The sequence below is a fragment of the Brienomyrus brachyistius genome, chromosome 22, assembly GCF_023856365.1.
Source record: "Brienomyrus brachyistius isolate T26 chromosome 22, BBRACH_0.4, whole genome shotgun sequence".
Taxonomy (NCBI): Eukaryota; Metazoa; Chordata; class Actinopteri; order Osteoglossiformes; family Mormyridae; genus Brienomyrus; species Brienomyrus brachyistius.
This window is the reverse complement of record NC_064554.1, coordinates 684,167-701,111: the sequence shown is the minus strand read 5'-3', so window position 1 is coordinate 701,111 and position 16,945 is coordinate 684,167. Positions and strand designations below refer to the sequence as shown.

Genomic DNA, 16,945 nt, shown 5'->3' with positions numbered 1-16,945 from the left:
TTTGCTAAGCAGGTAAATTCATGTGGGCTTGTTCTTTTCATATTAAGACGCATTAATACCAACTAGCTTTAAGAATAGTCGAATGTTACACTTTTTTCTTCCTCCGTTTGTGGCACCCCCTGGATGAACGGCGCCCTTAGCATTTGCCTATATTGCCAATGCCACGGGCCGGCCTGCATAAATGCAAATGCATGAGTGGTAACGCAATGGGGCTTATCATGGAGATTACCAGGGTCTTTCAGCTAACATTGCTGGCCTTTTTTGTTTTGTTTTGTATTTGCATTGTTCTGCATGTAGTAGGAGTGTAGTGTATGTTTATTTCGAATGGAAGAATGAAAAAATACCTATATGTGCATTACATTTTGAACATAAAAGTAGGCTGTGTTAAGAAAAACCACTTCTCTGTCGATTTACTCGTGGCTCGGTCGTGAATACATGTCTGACATTTATAATGAACCAAGACAATAAAAATCGCTTCTCAAATTTGCCCATTTATGGTTCTTTATTTCTGAATGCCAGCTTGTCCCTGATAGACGTTCATTCATTTAAAAGGAGCTCTACCCCGTCCCAAGATGGCGGCTCTGTTGACGCATTCGCTCCCATAGACGGCTGTATTCAACGCGACATCCAGTGTTTATATCTCTGGTACTGATCTAGCTGTAGTTAGATTAAATACAGTACAACTCTTCACGTAAACCCGCATTAGAAACAGAGGTACAGAGAGAGTGTAAGGAAGCTAAACTTCATCCATTATTATAAAAAGAATAAAATACATTACTCCAGATTGCAGTGTTAGTTTGGCCTCCTTTACATATTTTCCTTTCACAATTCATTTAGAAAAATAGATCCAGAAAGAGGAATAATTGGAATGTTTCCTTATAGAAACAGTGGGACAAGATAACACTGTGGCCGTTATGAAGCCAGGCGCCAAAAGTTGGTGACGTATCCCAGCTAATAAATGTTATTTATGAGAAAACTACAGTAATGTGGATGTCAGTTCTTCTTCATGCGTGAAGGATGGCGCAATGGCCCTGGTGGACGGCGTGGCCAATGCTGCTGACAGCCTTCGGCTATGATGCAGTCCCAATGACCGAGCTGGAGCACACTTCCACTTTTAGGATTGGATGGAGAAGCAGCATACAAGATCGACAGCAAGACAACTTCACCTGTCCAGCAAACCAACCATGCTGAACTGGCCCCTACTAATGGAAGTGAGATGTACTTCTGCAGGGGGTGTTATAGGAGGAAGAACATCCTTGCATCTGCCGGAGTGCCCCCTCAAGTGGCTGTGACCGAACTCGATGGATGAATTGGACTGCATGTACTATGGCTATGTTAAATGCCAAAATACAACGAAATAATGTTCAACGAATGTTATTGACATCTAATCATAGTGCATGGAAGCAACTGTGGAGTATTAGTTCTACTATGTGGTTACATCTAAAGCCTGAAATACCTCAATGTAATGATACTTTACGCACTGGGGAATGTATAATGTAACTACACACCAAGCTCAATGTAGATTCCACGGGTTGCCCATAATAGCTGGAGGGGCATAATGGTGTCGTGGATCACCCAGGGGAAGCCCCTATGATGTCACGTGGGACTCCCCTGCCACACCCCCGCCGGTTTCCCTAGGAGGGAGTTGAGCAGCGGCCGTAGCGCTTCTACACCGGTCCCGAGAACCGGCAGGACCGCTTACCGTTTGCCCTCCTCTACCAGCTGATGCCCGTCGGGGTAATCGGCGAGCCTTTTTATTCGTGTCTGGCACACCTGCCGGTCTTCAGCCCTCCGTGCTAAGTTCCAGCGTTTATTCCCTGACCTGTCTCCACCTCTGTTCTGCCTCTTCCGACCTTCGCTTATAGCCTAGCCCTCTCACTGCCGATGCCGATCGCCTGACCACCAGTCTGTTTTCACTACCTCGATTTTGGATTTTTTTTCTCTCTGTCCTGTTGCTCTCTCTCCCGGAGTTGACGGAGAAAATAAATATTGGACTGATCCGCTATAGCGTCCTCCTTATTTTCCGCAACCCCCGCCGTGATTAATGGACTCTACAGGTAAAGGGAGAATAGCTAGATACCTATACTAACAAAAGGTATGATATACGAGATTGTGATAAAACTGATAGAGGATATATATGCTCACTACGAACACGTCATACTAACCCATGTTTTGATACGAAGGGAAACGTGTGCCAATAGTACTATTGGCCCCCCCGAGATATGCTATTTGAAGTCGGTCCTCACATCCTTTGTGTGAGTACCATCCACGTCCATGAACATCTACCATACGTGCCGTATTCCGGATGTTAGAATAACACATATATTTGGAAATGGCAAAACAAAACATATTGGTTAAAAATTCGAAAACCTTATGAAAGTATAAACCAAACGCAAATGTCACAAGCAACGCAGTTACTGAATATTTTTGAATGTGTGAAACTAACGTCAATATCTGTCATTGCTTGTTGCACATGCTTGAAAATTAGTCAGAAATCAGTCCATTTAAAACGTAAATAAAGTCTCACAAATAACACAATAAATCACAACACGCTTAATTCTTTGATCATGTTCTTATCGAGCGGCCACACACACCACTTTCTTGCTTTCCGTGTTTTTAATATTTAAATGTTTAATGTGGATGTTTTAACGTTGTCAGAACGAACCAACGAATGAACCGCTGTCTCTGGAATATAATCATATAGTAATTCCTTTAAAGGTGTTTAAAATGTTTAGTGCTGCGACATGTAATTTTCTCATACCGTTAAATAGAGCGCAAAGCCTTCATATATTATAGATTTTAATGAGCTTCTTTAATGTATCATTCAATATGTTCAGTATAATGCCTATATAAATTTATTCATGCAATTTCCTCAAAGTTCTCTGAAGTGGGTGAATCTGAATACAAAAGAAAGCTAGGTTGTGACAAACCTTCACAAGATAAGATAAAGATTAAAAACAAATACTATGAAACTAGTCTTTTTCAGAAGATTTTCTCAGTCGACTCAATCAGAAACTATCAACATACCTGATCTTATAATCAAATCATTTGCTTTGTGCAAAAAGCGCCTTCTAGCGGTCATTATGTGTCAGTAACAGTGTCCCTCTCTGAAGACTTAGCGGTCTTTTGACCGCCTAGCCGCGCTATACTGTAAGTAGGTCAAACCAGTACTGCGCTTCTAGTGTTAATAAATCACACTTCAGAAGATATGCTGACGGCAGCGCAGTGGCGCCCACTACATTCCGTTATAGGAATATCATTGTGGGATCATGCTTAACTGTTAAATGAATCTCTGCAATTAATGCCAATGGCTGAAGACTTCGAGCATAACACTACTTAATTGGCTGTGCATACCTTTGTGGTCGGAGGGATATTGGTAGCTTTGGGAAAAACTATTGAATCCACGGCTCAAAATGCCTGGTGGAGCATATTTGAAGGCTGGTCCCCAAAGGCCCAACGCTTCCTAGACGTGATCATACACCCTGCAATAAAAATTTGAATTGTTGTCACATTATTATCCACATGGGACACCTGCTTATGTATCTATGCCCGCAGGTTATACCGTAAACGTCTTGCACAAAACATATATTGGTGAACCATGGCCAAGGCACCGAATGTATCGGGACGAACTCGCGGACGATTACGTCGCCCACGTAGCATAGGATTAATACGAGTCGTTCGCTGTCCTCCTGATACTGTAATATTCTAGGAAGTTGTGATTGTTCAACTCCACCTAGCAGACATACATATGAGGAGATTGAGGTAATGATTGATTCTGATGGTGTATGGACTAATCATCCCGAGATTCAAGTACGTCGTCCATGACCCACCCATAATATTATTGTGCCAAGGTGGAACTGCACAAACATCTTTTTCACTGACCACTTACTGTATATAACTTTTTATATATTAATTTATTTTTACCAATACTTGGTTTGGCGGAACGCTTATCTCATCCTGGGCCAGTTATCTTGGTTTTAAGAAGAAGAAAGAGCGTCACCCAAGGACATTTGCCTTGTTTTTCTAGAAATTAAAAGAGAAAGTGTTATTTGGTATGCTCTGCAGCTGCAGGCCATTTCACTCCACTTAGGTGAGAATTGGAGAACTGAGAGTGCATTGCCTGAGGGGAGGGGTGAGCTTGGCCAGCCCATTTCCTGCCCACACGCACACAGTCGCTTTCACCAATTTAGTATAAGGCAACTTAAAAAAAAAATAAAAATTGGTTCTCGTCCCTTTTTTTGGAGGGGGTGGGTAGGGGGGGAGGGATTTATTATTATTTTTTTACAAATTTTGATTGACTGTTTGGACTTTCAAATATGTAAGAAAATACATATTTGAAAATACATACCGAAGAGAGCAGATCTACTTAGTACGCCTCCTCAGTTCTTCCAGTTTGTTGCGTTTCAAATATATTAAATGTAAGAAAATACAAGAATGTAAAGTCCTTGATCCATGTGTATCTCATAATTTGGATACTTTATGCTGATGTTTCATTCGTCAATATAAAAATTATACTATTTGAAACCAATATTCTGTTTGTCATTCCCATTTAAATGAACAACCAAGATTTTAAAATATATATCTAGAAAGAAAGTGTATTAAAACATGTTAAAACACGAGGAATTTACAAAATACAGGAACCTGAATGGTTGAACAAGGAAATGCAACTCTACAAACAAGTACTTAAGAACATGTACCACATCACTTCCCCAGATTTAAATCTTTGCACCAGCCCATCTCAGGTAGAGACAAATTTAGGTTCATGAAACCATTCCAAGACTAGGATTACACAATTTTGAGAAAACTAGATTGAAGCTAGTATTTTCAAGACTATAGGAATTTAACTGCACTGGCCCAAATCACATCACGAAACCCTGTTCTATTCAAACACACTGTCCATGAACTATTCCTTCAAAAGTCTTTGAGAAAGTCTGAACATATACACACTACAACGATCTTCACACCGTACTAGTCCTTCAGGAGCACCCCTCTCGCTTCCTGGGCGATACTGGCCACCACAAAGGCCATGGCATGGAGAAAAAGACCTAAAACATCCGAGAATTTCCCCACTCAAAGTAAGTGTAAACAAAATGGCTGGAAAACGGCATCTGCGCCGAGGGTTCCCGAGTGGTTCCGAATCGACAATCGTCGATGTGGAATGCACGGGAAATTCAAATTTCGTCGTTCTTGGGCGTTTTCCATGCGATTTTTACGAAATAAAAAATTTTTAAAAATTCGGGTCGGAGGCATTTCGGCGGGACGGAAGGGGACGAGAACCAATTTTTTTTTTAAAGTGGCCTAAAGGAAGGGGGAGAACTCAGTACTAACCGGAGCGTGCATCGCCTGGCACTTATCAGGACTCAGTGTTGGTCTCCTGCCAGGACTGAAAGGGGCTCCGCAGTCCGTGTGTGAAGGTGGGTGATGATGGCACGTCCGATTGTGAATAGCTTTGCAGCTGCTGATGCATTTTAATCATTAGAGGGACTTGTGAAGAAGGAGGTGCCGCCTATTAATGTTGCTTGCTTATGGCGTTATGAGCCCTGAGTGTGCATCGGTCAGAATGCATCAGTCCGTCGTTCCACCAGCCTTTATTAACAACAGCAACTTGCTTTCGTGGGAATATACGTGTGGTTCTGCAACAACCAAATTGAATTGCCGGTAAACATCACACGCCGCCAAATAACAGCAATTATCTCGTTCCGGAATGATAAATTAAAAGCCTTTTGTATTTAAACAATATTTAAACGAGTTAGCCCATGCTAAGTCAGCTGCAGAGCTATTGTGCTAACTGCACTAAGAACGCAATGTTATGTCCTCCTTCATAAATAAGGTATTTAAACATACTTAAAATGCAGAACTTAAATCATAAACATAATAAAGGATTACAGTAAAGGGAGCAAACGTTAACCAAATACAAACGTACGGCTCCTGAACTGAACAAGCTGCACTAATTATGACAACGAGCTACAGATACCGCAGGGTGCTAAAACTCAAAACTACAGTTCCTACATGGTCCGCAAGGTGGCACTCGCCGCCCACCACTCCCGACACCAACAGTCGTCTTCACTCTTCATGACAGGATGACTTAGCAATGCTTATGATGTTTCGTAATTTTGTATCACTTTCGACTACTTATCAATGTTTGTGGCATTCCATAATTATGTAATCATTAAAGGGACTACTTACTATTGCTTATAATATTTCATAATTTTGTCTCGCTTTATATTTCATACTTTTAGTATTCCTGAAGAGACCGAAGCGTACCTGTTTGTTCCGACAGCCCTATATCCCCCTCTCGTACTAAAACACCCAAATAACCTTTGCCAAGACCCTCTCCCTTCTCTTCTCCATCTTCTGCATGGACAGAATAGTCATGACAATGCAATGACAGGACTAGTGAAACAAACTCTGACGTGGACTTAAATACACAGAACTAATGAAAACCAACTTGCAACAGCTGATGACAAGGGGATTCCACACGAGGTTAACGAGGGGCCGTGGCACACACGAGGACAGGACTGGCAGGGTGTGACAATATAGGTTGCCTTATTATAACGTGGCACCCATACTGGTTAAATTTGCAAACGACACCAAGGTGGGTGGTGTAGCAAATACTGAACTATTACTAGCAGTATATTAAGGCAGCTGATTATACTGAGTACCCAGGATGAGCCCATGTGTGATTGCCCTGGTACAACCTATATGGGTCCTACACAGGAAACCCAAATGGACCAGCCCATATATGACTCAGATGACTAACAGAAATGGGTCCCATTTGAATTGCCCAATCTAAGCCCATGCCCAGTTAGAACCCATAAAGCCCTCTAATAACCTCTGTGGGGCCCACAGCTCCTGTTAAGAAAAACATAAAAGTCAAACTATTACACTGATGCAAATTACAAGGCACAGGTAACATCTTTGTTAGATCTGTGATCTTTTATAGAATACTGACTGAATATTAATTTAAAAACCACTGGAATTCAAAGTGACAGATCGCCGTAGACTCCTGTTTATAAACCTTTATTAATACTGAAGTGACAAAGATAAGGTTTACTCACAGATAACAGGTTGTGATTGCCATAGAGTCCTGTTTATAAACCTTTATTAATACTGAAGTGACAGAGATAAGGTTTACTCACAGATAACAGGTTATGATTGCCATAGAGTCCTGTTTATAAACCTTTATTAATACTGAAGTGACAGAGGTAAGGTTTACTCACAGATAACAGGTAATGTCTGAAGCTTTATTTGGTCACACAAGCAGCTTGAAGGCACAGACTCAGCGCTATTTCTCTCTGAGGAAAAGGAAACTCATTAGATTTCCTGTCAAACACTTATTCAGGTAATTACACCAGGAATGCCGAAGGCAAGCAATAGTCTGATACATAATAAAAACTAGCAGCTGTCGGAATGGTTTTATTCGTTTTTATTTATGTTGATTTATTTAGTTGTTATATACTTTAGGATTAAAATGAATTAAACAAATTTGTCCGTCATTGATGTTGGATGTGACTATCGTTGATCTGTCCTGCCCGTAGCCTTCTTTCCCTTAATAAATCCCCAGTTTTCCCTGTATTCCACCTGCCTGCCTTGTCTTTCCCTGCCTCCTGCCCACTTACCTGCCCGTCGCTACCCGGGAAACCTGACAACTGCAGTTCCGCTGTTTTGTTTGGCACCCTAAATTATGTCCTGCATTCTGTGGAAACAAATGAAGGCTGAGGAATGTTACATAACACAGCTAAAATGCAAAAGCTCTCTCTGGTGTAATTCACTGCATAAAACCAATGGTCTTAAGTGTGGTGTCTTCTTCATAACACTCCCTGACTTTTGTATCCGTGACCATGAGATAGGGTGGGCTGCTTTTCTTCCTTCATTTTACTAGTGTTCCTCCCTTTCCTCCCAGCCTTGGCTGGTGGTTCAGGCAGCATCACCTTGTTTTAATAGACCCAGGTGCCATTTATCTTGAAATTAGGCTCAAGTGCAGAAAATGATCTAGCAGGAGTCTTAGACATTCTCTGAATTACACAGAAATCTGATTTCTTCTGAAACTGTGAGAAATTGTTCATCTGTAATTATTGCATTGATATTTGTTGATGTGCGTGTGCCCTCCTTGAGCAGTAAAGGGGAGATCAGAGAGAGAGATGCAATACCGCTTTTGTCAAAATGACAGGTCGGGTCAAAGGTCACGTTCAAAAGTTCAGTGGGCGGAGCTTATGTTGTGGTGGGTTGAGCTTGGTTGTGTAACTGACGCAATAGCATGTGGATTTAATTATTTATTTAAATATTTTTTTTTTGTCTTCTTCCCCGGGGGTTGGTTGTGTAACTGATGCAATGGTATTTGGATTTAATTATTTATTTATTATTTTAAATGATTGTGGCTTAGGGGGCATGGGTTGGTTGTGTTAGTGATGCAATGGTATTTGGATTTAATTATTTATTATTTTAAATGCTTATTTTAAATGTTTATTATTTTAAAATGATATTGAGGAGAGTGCTTATGAGTGTGTATTATTTTAAAAATGATATTGATGAGAGTGCTTATGAGCGTGTGTTATTTGAATAAGTTATTATTATTATTATTTTGTGGGGCGCGGGCGGGAGTGAGCGGGGCTGGGTTACCTGATGGAGCGCGAGCGTACGGTGTGCGGTAGCGTGGTAAGGTCCCCGGGCTTCGGAGAATCAGCAAAGGACTTATTCACATACTGGTGCGGTAGCGCGGAAAGGTCCGCACGGCTTTGGATAATCCTCGGAGAGAGCGATGCGGGAGAGCTGAGAGGCGTGCTGCTGCGCGAGTCTGAGAGAAACTGTGAGAGACTGTGGGATAAAATGCTAAAGTTGGAGCAAAGAATGAGAGGAGGAGGTGCAGGGTCTATCGTCCAATAAAAACGCTCGGCGCTAGTTTTGACCGTGTGTTTTTTCCTCACGCAAGCGTTTGTATCACATCGGCGTATGGCGCCAATTTGTAAAGGTCATAAGTCGAGACATACATCGAGTCTGTCAATTTGTCCGCCAGTAAATTCTGCAGGGCCGTGCCACCTGGCCATCGAGGCGCCCCCCCTACCCGGCCACGTGGGCCATACATCGAGTCTGACACTTTGTCCTCCAGTAAATTCTGTTTAAAGTTTTGTTTTCACATACATCCCAAATTACAGATAATTTTCTTACACAGGCACGAGTAGCATCATCAAGGCCGTACCACCTGGTCATACATCAAGTCTGACAATTTGGCCGCCAGTAAATTCTGTTTATAGTTTTGTTTGTCATACATGACCGTGCAGATATGGGGTGACAGAGACAATTAAATTGTATTACGTCGAGCGGGGGGCCTTTTCCTCCTCCTAGAGGCATCATCTTCATCCGTACCACGCCCCCACGAGCAGGCCGTGTAGAATATAGGGAGCTTCGCGCTGCAGGGCCAACTCTATCTTTTCAAAAAATACAGACATGTCTGGGACTTCCGAAATGAAAGATTCAACCTCACCTTCTAAGACTCAACAGGAGCAGGAGGCCATTATGCAGCCTCCGGGGGCTCCCAGGAAGATTCATACGGCACGTAGACGGGTACCTATGATGCGACCGTTGGAAGACCCGAGGGCTATCTGGGAGCTGCCCAACGGGAATAAACTGGTCTGCCTTTTTGACAACGTTGCGGAGGAACTGCGCGTCTTTCAGTTCACCGGAGACGGCCCAGACCCCCCGAAAGACGACCCGTATCTGGTGACTTTTTCCGAAACGGAATGGGGAAACTTGAAGACTGTCGTTACCCCGATGATGGAGGAGAGCACCGACCCCGACCTTGAGGTCGAGACTGGAAGAATGGAGATGCACTATAGAGATGCTCGTAAACAGCGTACCACCATTATGAAGTGGGACGCGACCGGGGAGCTGGACAAGAGAATGGTGAATATATGGCAGTGGCCTAAATGCGACTGTTTTGGCCTGAGAATACCGTTTGTGATTTGGATGCAGATGATTCAAGAAAAGTCTGGTTACTACCAAGCGATGTTTAAGGAGAGTCGGGGGCGTAAGCAGATGCAAGAGATGACAAAACCTACGCCGTAAGGACCCCCCTCACCCCCTCACCCGCCGTCGCTATATAAAGTGGACTCTGTTACAACCCCTTTTCACAAACATCATGGCAGCAGCAGCAGCAGCAAATTATAGCGACGGTGAAAGCGGGGACAATGAGGCTCCAGCAGCAACCCTGACCTCTGATCCCGGGGAGCTCCTTCCAACCCCTCCATCATCACCGGCCTCTGATCCTGGAGAGGACCCTCCGACGCCTGAGATCTGCAGGCTTCTCTCCAGACCGGCTCTCTGCCGTGGGATGCTGGCTTGTATTAAGGCTATGATAGTGGGCCTTTTAACCTCAGTCATCAGGAAGCATCAGCAGAAAAACTGCTTCGGCTGCGAGGTGGATCATCCCAGTCAAAGACAACACCCTTGTCTGTTTCCTCCAGGCAGAAATTACTTTTACATACACTTTGACTCTGTGTTGCGTGACCTCTGGACCGATCGGCTGACACCCGCCTTGACCCACGTTCTATCGACCCTGGGCATCCGAGCGGCCGCCGGCAGGTTGGAGGGGGCAGTGGAAGCTATCCTGTACGATCTGCGTGAGGCCCGCAACGGCATGGTGGAAATCACTCGACTGGAACAAGATCTGTTTGAACAGAACCCAGCGTTTAAGCAGATCCTGGAAGAAGAATTTCTGACTCGTTGGGAGGCCCGAGACTAAAACAAAAAGCATCTTGTGATGGGGAACGGTATCAGCAGACCCTTACGGCGGTTTATGTTAAATGTTTTTTTAGAAAAAGTTAGTCCACTATTGTTGCGTGCTATTGATAAAAGCGATTGTCGGGATGATTATGCTTGTTGCTGCTTTCATAGAGTGTTATTTGAGATTTCTCAAGTCGGAGAAAATTATCAGCGGGGGATGGATTTACTTACTCAACTGATGTCAGAGGGAGAAAGACATCCCCCCGAAAGTCTCATACGCGCTTGTCTATCTTGTATTCCTGACAATGAATTTGACTGTAATCACATTTTTGTATTTTACGCTTTAATAGTAGATGTAGTCACCTCTAAATTTCATGATAAGCAGCCTATCGATGTTAATCAGATGCTTTCTACTCTACATACATGTATCGTTGAAAAAGCCACTATATCCACTTTACTGCATGTGACATCGCTAATCTACCTCAACAACTGTCACGGGTGTAACTAAATGTATACCTGCATTTTGAAAATGTAACCTTCACAAATTGTATACCAGCTTTTTTAAAATATATATATATATCTTTCACTAATTGCAAAAATAAAAAAAAAAATTAAAACTTGAATACCGTTGTAATAGTCTTTGTAAATAACAGGTAAAAATGCTGAGCAGGGTGGCCGAGTGGTTAAGGCGTTGGACTTAAGATCCAATGGACGTATGTCCGCGTGGGTTCGATCCCCACCCCAGCTAAACTCTTTTGTAAAATAATAATAATTAAAAAACAAACTACACAATATGGGTTAAATGTAGAAAAAACACACAAAAATTTCACTGATGTTCACTCAGTCTCTTAACAACCCCCATCCACAGTCAGCTATAAAACGCCGCACCCCGCTCTCCCCCCACTCAGTGTGTGAAAAGCATGTCTGTTGCCAAGACTACAGCTCGCGTCTTGAGCAGTTCGTACTATGACCCCAGCCAACCGGGGTCATACGGAGGTGTCTCCAGACTGCAGAGAGCCGTGCAGCAAGATACGGGGAAAAAAGTGGCTGCTGATGACATCAGAGACTGGCTGTCTATGCAAGACAGTTATACTTTACATAAACCGGTTAAAAAGAATTTCCCCAGGAACAGAGTGTTTGTTCCGAGAGCCATGTATCAGTGGCAGGCCGATTTATGCGACATGCAAGGGCTGGCCACGTACAACGACGGGTTAAAATACCTCCTTACGGTGATTGATGTTTTTCTAAAAAAGCCTATGCTCGCGCGTTAAGAAACAAGACTGGGGCGGCTGTAACCCAGGCCTTTGATTCTATTTTAACCGAGGGGGGCGTCCCCCTCAAGCTACAGACGGATTCCGGTAAGGAGTTTTTAAATCAGACTTTTCAGAAACTTTTAAAAACTCATAAAATCACCCATTTCACTACGGCTAGTGAACTTAAAGCTTCCATCGTAGAGAGATTTAATCGAACGTTAAAAGAGAGGATGTACAGGTACTTTACGGCTAAAAACACCCGGCGATATGTGGACGTGTTGGACGATCTAATAAAGGGGTACAACCAGTCATTTCACAGCGCTATTAAAATGAAACCTGCCGAGGTCAGGCCCGATAATGCTCATCTAGTATTTGATAATCTATACGGTCCCCTGAAGAAAAAAAGCACACGGCCACGTTTTAAGTTTAACATAGGGGACACTGTGAGAGTCTCCAAGCACAGTCAGATATTTGACAAAAAGTACGAGCAGACATTTACAGACGAGTACTTTGTCATATGCGAACGTGTACCCAGATCCCCACCGGTGTATAAATTGAGGGACGTGAGCGGTGAAATACTCGAGGGAACATTCTATGAAGCGGAGCTGCAGAAAGTCAAAATACCTCCGAGACGCGCGTTCAAGGTCGAGAAGATTATAGGCTCAAAGACCGACAGAAAGGGGAAAAAGTGGATTTTAGTACATTGGCAGGGTTGGCCCTCGAGGTTCGATTCGTGGATACCGCGGTCGGACTTGATACAGGTTTAATTTTTTTAAAAAGAGAAAAAAAAGAAAAAAAAAGAAAATGGACGCCCGCCCCTCTTTTTACCTCACGCTACCGTCAAACTCTTGTCTCTCCATCTTCCCCGATAACCAGAGTTCGGATTACACCGTGATGCTCTCGCGACCTATAGAGCTACGGGGGCCTTACGAAGTAGCTCTGGCTGAAATCATGTATTGTTACACGTGGCGAAATGTTACACACCCGGAAAATACTTTTGAATTGCGGGATACGGAGGCGGAGGCAAAGAGAGAGGCCGATCCTTTAGTGGACCTACCTTACCTTTTTCCTCGGAAAATTAAAGTGGGCTATTATGAATCTCTGAAACAGATTGTGACAGAAATCAACGCTACGTTAAAAAAATTAGGTACCGAAGTTTCCTTCTCATACAGCGAGATTACACGAAGGGTTAATATGACGGGAAACCATAAATACAAGATCCAATTTAAACCTACTCTGGCCTACATGCTGGGCTTTGAGCCGGGTCAGTGGTATAACCTAGGAGGAGGTAGCGGGTCGACCTCACCCTACCCGGGCGACATTCACGCCGGATTCTACAATATGTACGTCTACTGTAACATCGTGGAACCGCAGCACGTGGGGGAATTTGTAGTCCCGCTCCTCAGAACCGTTAAAATAGACGGTGCGTTCGGCGACGTAGTCACTTTGCCGTTCCACAAGCTGCAGTACGTACCGGTGAACAAGCAGAGCCTACAGAATTTGCATATCGAGATAAAGAACGATCAGAATACTCTGATTAATTTCTCCTACGGAAAAACGATCGTCAAACTGCACTTTCGGCCTGTCTAAAAAACAAAACAAGAGAAAGCGCAGGTGTTGGGGGGGGGGAGCATGGCGTACCACAATCCACAGAGATTTATTACGTATTACACCAGTCAGGCGGGACATGGGCTCCCCGGTTTTGCGGGGAGCCCCGTGATGTACGGGCGTGGGTTGGGGTCCATGCTCAGTAGGGCTTTTAGATTCGTTTTACCCTTTCTTAAGCGTAGGGGCGATATAGCGAAACCTCATTTGAAATCGGCGGTCAAAGGAATAGGATCGGATCTAGTCAGCTCTGTAGTCAGCGGCCGTTTTACAAACACAGGTGACCCCAAGCAGGAAGGGTCGGGTCTGCTGTTCCTCTCTCGGAGGGGGAGTAGAAAGAGAGCCCAAGCACCTCTAGCCCTGCTGCAAGGTCATAAAAAAAAAAAGAAAAAAAAATCTGGCAGAGGCGTCAGGATTCCCAAGTCTCCATCCGCCAAGAGAAACAGGAAACCCCCCGGGGACATATTTTAAGAGAGAGAAAACGCAGCGTAAACAAGAATGGCTCTAGCTCACCGGCTCTCGGCTGAATGTACCAAATCTGAATTGGACCTGTTTGCGGCCCCTATGACGCAATTATCCATAGATCAGACCAATTATGTAGAAATCAACCCATTAAATTCCATTACCGATCAGGATGTTTTGGATTTCCTAATACCGGGGTCGGGCAATTTCTATGTGGACCTCAACTCTACACTGCTATATCTAAGGCTCAAGATCGTTAGGGCCGATGGAGCCCCCCTGGTTGACGCCGACCCCTGCGGTATTATACAGTACCCGCTAAACGGCATATTCTCCCAGCTGGATGTGAGTCTGAACGACGTCCTGATCAGTTCTTCGTCGGTCACGCACCCCTATAGGTCAGTCATAGAGACCCTGCTCAATTTTTCTACGGATACGCTAGAGAGTCAGTTTTCGGCAGGGCTCTGGTACAAAGACGTCGGGGGCGACTTGGATAGCGTGGACGTCTCAGCGCAGGGCCCCAACGTGGGGTTACAGAAGCGAGCCGCCTTCTGTAGAAACTCTCAGGAGTTTTCTCTGATGGGTCCTATACACGCCGATATTTTTTTCAGCGAACGAATGCTGTTAAACAACGTGGATATACGCTTAAAGTTTGTAAAGGCTAAAAGCGACTTTAGTCTCATGTGTAGAAATGACACCGATTACGAGCTGAAAATACTGAGGGCCAGCCTGTTTGTGAAAAAAGTGGAGGTCTCCCCGGCGGTGTCACTGGGTCACTCGGCCGCTCTCATGAAAGCAAACGCCCTGTACCCTATAAGCAGGGTAGTCGTTAAAAATTATACGCTGCCCGCACAATCGCGGGTTTGCCCGCAGGACAACCTCTTCCTGGGCAACTTACCACGCTACATCGTTTTGGGGATCCTGGACCACGCCGCGTTCGTGGGCACGCGAAACAGAAACCCGTTCAGGTTTCAGCATTGTGACCTGGAATTTCTGAGCCTCTCAGTCAACGGGCGACACATACCCAGCAAACCGTTCCAGCCCGATTTAGAGCGAGGCAGTCGGTCAGAGAGTTTTACAACCTTTTCCTGGCTACAAACAGGCATTTAAAGGATTCGCCCTTATGCATCAACCGCGAGGATTTTGAAAACGGATACTCGCTATTTGCTCTCAATCTCTCCCGAGACGACGAGCTGGACGGCGGTGCCCTGTCACCCGCCATCAGCGGCACGTGCCGTCTGGATTTAAGGTTCAGAGCCCCACTACCTCGAACCATGAGTCTCATCGTCTACGCCTGCTTCGACAGCGTGATTGAAATAAACGCCAAGAGACAGGTTTTGGTGGACTTTTAATCATCATCATCATGAACACTCACCAGCTGGAATGCGTTTTACGGCCCCTGCTGGGGGATGCTTTTGGAGGCGTGTGGCCTAGCGATTTATTACCCACCCGCATAGAGACCAGGCCCGCTTTTCTGGTCGCAAACACGCATGACCAGAATAGAGAGGGTGAACACTGGATCGGGATAATTTTGGAGCCCCAAGAGGGCAAAGCCTCCTTCTTTGATTCTTACGGTTATCCCCCCGATTCCCCTTACTACCCAAAGAGTTTTATGAGCTTCTTGGGGAGGCACGCTACCGAAATAAGGTATAATACGCGTCAAGTTCAACATGACTTTTCTTCCACGTGCGGGGCCCACGTCGCCTTTTTCCTCTACCGGCGCTTCAAGGGACTTTCATTTCAAGAGACTATGATGTTGTACTCTGACGACTTGAGGAAAAACGACGCTCTAGTATCCGAGTTTATCAAGAAATATCACAAGTGTATTAGCCGTGTTAATGCCGATAAACTTTCAAAGCCGCAAAATGTATGTTCGTTAAAACTATTTAAAGATTGTTATGCTTGTTAGATTCATGTTGGGGAAAAAATAAAAACGTGACACCCTTTATTCAATAAATTTTACATTTTATTAACCGACGCGTTACAGGCGTTTTAATTCTTTTTCACACACGTATATAAAACACTTAATCGTTGTAATCTATCCACGGAGCATAAGGAGTACCCTTTAAAGGCCATAAACGATATTCTGGGGAGGAATCGCGCGGTGTGTGAGGGGTTCCCTCAAGCGGTGGTGGTGAGTCGTCAACAATACGTTTTCTACGTCTCCCGAGGTTCTGTTTCACAGGAGGGGAGGAGGGAGGCGGGGGATCCCTTCCGCCGTAATCTTTAAGATGACTTAGGGCTTTCCTGGCTTGGATGTTACCCACGCTCGTGAGGGGGATGTTTAATTCTGATATCACGTTTAAAAAGGGTTCCCAGCCTTTAGGATATCCGCCGGCGTGGGATTTAGGCTGCGATAAAGTTTTCATCAAATCTAAAATATGGGAACCTTTAATGGGTCTATCTCTGATGATGAGTTCACCCGACTGGGTCCAACGTACCGCCCCGTCGGAATCGAGCAGTTTATGCAAGATGTACCCCACGTTCTTTCTAGCCCTAGGCGCCACTTGCTGGATAACTTCCTGTACAGATTTGTCCCCAGTCGCGCCGCCGCCGTCAGGCTGTCTCCCCTCCTCCTCCTCGTCCGTTTTTTCTTTCCGCTCTGTAAGGACAATTTCTCGCCCCTGATTTTCCTCTTTTCGGGCTAGATTCAGATACCTCTGTAGCAATTGGTTGTATCTCTTCACTTTTTCATCCAGATGCATAGCCGGCTGATTTATTAAACCCTGCATCTGGTGTTCGAGTTCACCCAGGGCCGATTCCCCGATGGTATGCGGGGTCGCCCTCTGGGTCAGCGTACGCAGTTGCTGGGGGCTGAGCATAAACATTTTCTTGACTTGGCTCATGTTGCTGGAAAAGGCTAGTTAGCCGTCTTACCGGCAAACAGGCTTGTAACGAATGGCAGAGCC

At 44.5% G+C, this 16,945-nt stretch overlaps 1 protein-coding gene and 1 non-coding gene across 2 annotated transcripts in view; one reads left to right on the top strand and one right to left on the bottom strand.

Moving 5' to 3' along the window:
* The window catches only part of LOC125717367 (uncharacterized), a 42,428-nt gene that overhangs the window by 13,768 nt on the left and 11,715 nt on the right, over positions 1 to 16,945 (bottom strand). The gene's annotated exons all lie outside the window — the stretch shown is intronic.
* On the top strand, positions 11,385 to 11,467 carry trnal-uaa (transfer RNA leucine (anticodon UAA)). The gene has a single exon. It is a non-coding gene; the product is annotated as a tRNA-Leu (tRNA).